This window comes from Liolophura sinensis, chromosome 7, assembly GCF_032854445.1.
Source record: "Liolophura sinensis isolate JHLJ2023 chromosome 7, CUHK_Ljap_v2, whole genome shotgun sequence".
Classification (NCBI taxonomy): Eukaryota; Metazoa; Mollusca; class Polyplacophora; order Chitonida; family Chitonidae; genus Liolophura; species Liolophura sinensis.
In genome coordinates, this window is record NC_088301.1 from 56,584,100 (window position 1) to 56,590,503 (window position 6,404).

The window sequence follows — 6,404 nt, forward strand, 5'->3', positions numbered from 1 at the left end:
GGTACTTGGCTGTGGTATTGTCATAGTTTGTTGTTACTTGGCTGTGGTATTGTCATAGTTTGTTGTTACTTGACTGTGGTATTGTCATAGTTTGTTGTTACTTGGCTGTGGTATTGTCATAGTTTGTTGTTACTTGGCTGTGGTATTGTCATAGTTTGTTGTTACTTGACTGTGGTATTGTCATAGTTTGTTGTTACTTGACTGTGGCATTGTCATACTTTGTTGGTACTTGACTGTGGTATTGTCATAGTTTGTTGTTACTTGGCTGTGCCATTGTCATACTTTGTTGTTACTTGACTGGTATTATCATGGTTTGTTGTTACTTGGCTGTGGTATTGTCAGGGAGCTGTTGGTCCTTGGCTGTGGTATTGTCAGGGAACTGTTGGTCCTTGGCTGTGGTATTGTCAGGGAACTGTTGGTCCTTGGCTGTGGTATTGTCAGGGAACTGTTGGTCCTTGGCTGTGGTATTGTCAGGGAGCTGTTGATCCTTGGCTGTGGTATTGTCAGGGAACTGTTGGTCCTTGGCTGTGGTATTGTCAGGGAACTGTTGGTCATTAGCTATGGTATTGTTACAGTTTTTGGGTCTTTGGCTGTATTGTGAAAGAGTTTGTTGGTTCACAGCTGTGGTATTGTCAGTCTATTAGTGGTAACAGCATGTAGCCAAGTTTGTAAGGTGCATTACTCTTAACCACACGAGAAAGGGTTCTGACCATGAACAGGGAATTTCCAGATTTCGCCATTTACATTGTCTGTAGGGGTCTTGGCGACCATAAATTCGGCCATCAAATGAACTACAAAACCTCTGGATCTTCTGATGTTTGATCAAGAAAAAAATATAAACCACAAAACCAGCATGTATCAAGATTCTCACACACTCACAAAACTTTCCTGCACTCCAGGCCTTTTGATTAGTTTCAAGTATAACTTTAAAATGTTCACTTTCACTTACTAAACATGCCTCGTATACACAAAATACATGGGGAGGATGCAAAGAGAGAATGTAAACATGGCCTGTTTCGATAAATTTCAAATAAGTTTTTCTTTTTTGAGAATAATTTTATACTAACCTTTTGAGGAATCTGAAATTTATATATCTGAAAGCCTCAGACTTATCCATATTTTCAAGATGTCAAAAGTCTAGTATTCATACAAAATGGACAAACTCTGGGATGAGCATAGCACAAAGTTTCATTATTTTATTATCTGAGCTATTTTAGCAAAAGCTCAGACTTAGCACATCACCATATAGTTCCACAAACATGTTATTTTATTCCATGTCCAATTCACCTTACCAAATCACAAACATGTTATTTTATTCCATGTCCAATTCACCTTACCAAATCACAAACATGTTATTTTATTCCATGTCCAATTCACCTTACCAAATCACAGAACACAATCAATTCAGATGACAATCACAGTGACCAGTGCACCCATCATCACGTTACCTTTTGAAAATTTAACCTGTTGAATATAACTGAGAAGGAACAATAAAGTGTTTCTAAAAAAATGATAGAGCTAAAATGAACAGATGGGCTGTTTTAGTATCATACACTGTGCATTAAACCAATCATATACACAGAAATTTAAATTTTCGTCATGCATGAAATTGTTTTTCCATGCGCTTGGAAATATGAAAACTATACAGATGTGTGAGGTAGCGTATGTACAAAGGTTTTATCCTGCAGGTGCATATGTACTAAAAGTATTCTACATGCGGTAAACATATTTGCAAATTTCAAAGAGTCTAACCTAATCTTTGTATTAATCCAGTATTGCATAATTATTTAATCACAACAACAACAGAAACAATCAAATAATACAAAGATTACATACTCTTTAAAAATTTACTTAAAACTATATCTTATTAAAGAAAGAAATTGAAGTGAAAGGTTGCCTAGAGACAGCACATAATTAAGTTTTCTACATACAGTTCTTAGGGTTACAAAATTGGGAACAGTGTGATTCTATCACTAACAATGTGGAAAACACAACAGTTCCTGCCACTAGAGTATGTGGGAACAAAATCTTCTTGACGATCTTACTTAAAACTTTCATTTCGTACATATCTATATTTTGAGTATCCTGGATCAGAGATGCAATTAAAGTATGTTGTATACTGTATATATTAGTACAATTCAAAGCAATCACTTAATGGTAAGTTTCACAGACAGTGACTACATTGACTAAAGTGACATAATAATGGTTTAAACTATCTTTTAACTGCAGATCAGTAAAGAAGAAACTTAATGGCAAGCATGCATTACAGTACCAAAAACCAACAATAATTATGCAACACAGAGTATATTTATTATGCAAGATACAGGTCTGACCTCAACTAGATACCCCTCATTTAAAGCAGGTACCTTTAATATTTAAATGTGTGATTTTTACAAAGGATGCACCAATTATTTAATGCCATTCTATCGTGACTTTAGAATGCACAATGACATTTATTAAAGATTAGATTAATGTGATATTTAACACACACAAAACACATCTTGCTTATAAAATTTTTAGTGAACATACCAAAACTTTTCAATTGGCTATTTTATTGATTTTGTATAAAACACAACCTTGTATCACAGTGATAAAAAGTATATCACCATAGTATTTAAAAAAAAAAGAGAGAAAAAAATCATTGCTCACACAGAAGCAAATAAAATAGTGCAGGTTTACCATAATTAAAAAAACTGATACCATTAACAGCTGAGAATTAAAACTAGTTCTGTTTACCCAAGGCACATATAATATGTTTAAGTAGAAAATAAAAACACAGAAATATACTGTATACTACAAACAGGTGTTAGTTCCTTCAATTAATTACTAGTTATCATGACAGTAAGACATACTTGCTATAGCTAGTCCACTACAATACATATTTATTGTGTAATATATATCTGTGCAGTGTAAATTAAGTGTATCACAGGCAAAACTAAGCTTAGTATGTACAGGCAAAATATACACACAAGACATCTAAGAAATCAGTTCACAACACTTAAAAATCACTAGGTTCCCCCTGTGCAAGACAGAAGTAGCGTGTTAAGAGCACAGTAATAGCCTGAAACTCTGAACAAAAGTACAGGTGTCTCCTCTTGTGTACACAGCCTATCAGCAATACACAACACTAGGCTGACAATACATAATAAATCAATCACACTACAACATGTCCACATTAAACTGACACAATGGAAAACCATAATTTGTGCCTTAATATGTGTAGGTGCACATTTTATAGAAAAAAAAAAGTTGATGCCATGTTTGTCAGTGTATGTTGTTGGCATTCAAATAACAATGACATGACTCTAATGTAGCTAAAGAGACAAGACCGGGGATTTTTTAAAAAAAGAATCAATCAGAGCAAATCAAAAGGGACCTTGCTATTATTTAGAATATAAATGGGTTGCATTGAGTATAACTTTACAACTGTTTTAATATCATAAATAGTACACGTGCGATTTATAGTAAGATCAATCAGTATAGCCTCTTAACTTTCTTGCATGCAAAAACTCATGTCACACTTTTCTGTGATACCTTGAAAACCATCAATCTAGAGACAAGTGTGATTTAGTATTCCATTAAACAAAATGTTTATCAAAAAAGTACACCAAACTTCCAATCACTTTTAATTTTATAGCATGTGTGAAAAGGTTCAGGAATTCAGACCCAGTGATCCTCTATCCGAGAAAAACGATGTGTACGGTGCAGACATGTTCACAATCAGTTTATCCTCAACCTTGCATACTTTCCTATCTTACTTTAATTTGGTTTGATGACAGATAAATCTGATGATAGTCAAATAGAACCTCTGAGCTTATATTGGTGAATTAGACCCTTCTGGGTTTACATCAGTCGTTTTCCTTACTTTGTAATCAGTAAAACAGTCTTCAGTATGTAGAAAAAAAATTAAAATGGGGTAAGCTGCAAAATTTATTATACAGAAGTCTCAAATTTTAAATGATTAATGCTAATGTTAGAGATGTTGTGATCTGATAAAAATACACTACTCCTTAAAACCTTAAAAGCAGAACAAATAAATTTGAGCTTTTGGTCTCATCGTTGGAGCTCAGTTTACTATCACGAATAAGTACATCCCCCTCCAACTAAACTCATAAAGAGAGAAGTTTTCACCATGCCCAAAATAGATATACTGAAGTACTTAAATCATAAGATCCAAGATAAGTTTGAATCTCTTGTCATAAAAAAATCAGGGGGTGATCATATAAACAGGGCTCCATATTTGTATATGTAAGGATACTAAAATCTGGAGGAGGTGGGGTTAATCTGTAGTTTTTAATACTAGAAAATGCCACAAAAAAAAGGTTTTTTGATGAAACATCTGGAAGGGAAAGCTTGCACATATGATAGCACTTGTCAAATCAAAGTCACATTCCACCCAGTGTAGCAGAAAAATACAACTTGCACAGTTAACAAGCACTCTCTACAAATGGCTAAATAAATATTACATAATCTACTAAATTGGCTGTAAAAAATTTAGTACTCTCCTAGCACAAAATATCGAGACATCCAAGCATCTAGAGAAGTTGGTGCTGACATTCGAATGTATTAACACTACACTGCATTTCTATTTCCTCAGAGGACACATCGCAAAATATTGTGGGTGTGTTGGTTTAGGTTGTATCCTACTGTATGTGGACACCCTTTTACAGTTTTCTTTACTGTATGGTTTCCTGGATGATGATGCCATTCGTTTTTGTCCTCCTATTGTTTGACTTGTAAAAACATTAGTCTCAGAGTTGATCAGATTTTGCCCACCATGGCTACCCAGGGCCTGACGGAGTTCTGGGTGCTTCACCACGACATCACTTTCACCAGACAGTCTCTGAATCCCCTGCACTCTTTCAGCTGTGTTTTGAACAGCTTTTTGTAGGGTTAGTTTAAACCTCAATCTTGCTGCCTGCAGCCTCCCTTTACTTGGCAAAGGCCCATTCAAACAGTCTTCTTGAGACAATTGTTCAAATGTCTCATTTTGATTATTCACTAAACATGGCCTGTCTACATCATCTTTTCTTGTGTCACTGGGAAATAACTGTTTCTTAGGTTGTGCAGCGGAAGCAACTTGTGCATTCTTATTCCTGGTCGCGTCTTGTGTGAAGAACGAAGAGCTTAGGGCAGAAAAATCCGGAAACCCTTGCAACTCAGCCCCACTGATTGGAGTAAATTTAAGACGTTGTGGTGGAGTAGCTAAAGTCTTTTGGAAAGAATGTGGGCTCACTCTCTTCCCATCTGGACTCAAAAACAGGCGTTCTCCTTTACCTTTAGGGCTCAACATAAACCCAACATTTTTTCCATCATCACCTATCAAGTTGAAGATATTCTCTTCAAAAGATGCAATGAAATTTTTATCCCACTCATCAAAGGTCAGATTATCAAGGTCATCTGGAGCTGAGTCCATACAACTGTCAGGGTTGTCTAAAACACTGTTAAAATTAAAGTGTTCCATAATCAAAAGAAGTCTTGTAGTTTTTGATTTCAAATGAAAAACACGATGAATCACTGTCTGAGGTGTCGGCAGAACCAGTGCACAGAAGCTGATGACAGATGCATGATTGCAAAACCAAACTGTTTATCGTGGCCAAAAATGTCCACCGTCACAGCTTCTCTGTAAATGAATGAAAAATCTTTAGGAACAAGAACAAGTTTCTATAACAGCCCTCAGGCCTTTAATCAAGAAATTAAAGCGAATTTATTTATTTATCTGATTGATGCTTAACTGCATGCTCAACAATTTTTCACATGAATGATTTCCATCAGTTGAATGGGGGAATTACATTAAAGGAAAGTATTCTAGAATTGGTACATTATGACATATTTTGGTAATACAGATAAACAATTTACAGCAATTTTAGTTATCAATAAATGTAAATCAATTTTATGCCATAAGGATCAAACAATGCGAGACAGAGATCAAACAATCTGCCACAAAAGAGGTCTTAATGGTAAGCACACCAATAAAACATAAAGTTGTCACTTCTGTTCTTTAGGCTCTTTTCGTAATTTCATATGTTGGCTTATTTGGAACAAAGAACGTCATTTACTTTAGGTGTGACACAGCACTATAAAGTTGACAAGATAACTTTTATCCTGTCTATAAACTGAGTAACTTTAGCTTCGTCCAAAGCTCTTTAAATTTAGAAGCAGAGTTTCCCATTGATAACCTAGTGAAATTCTTAACAAAAATAACACACGACAATGAAATGTCGAGACAATTTTTCTACAAGATATAATTATATCTTCATGATTTTCTGACACTCCGTTTTTGTATGGCCCACGAAAAAGTAAAGTCAGTGTTACACATACGCATCTATCACGACTGCATGTATTATCACACTGTGCCTCTGTGGTTCGACACAATCCTTGTTACCCTCGCTGATTATAGTATG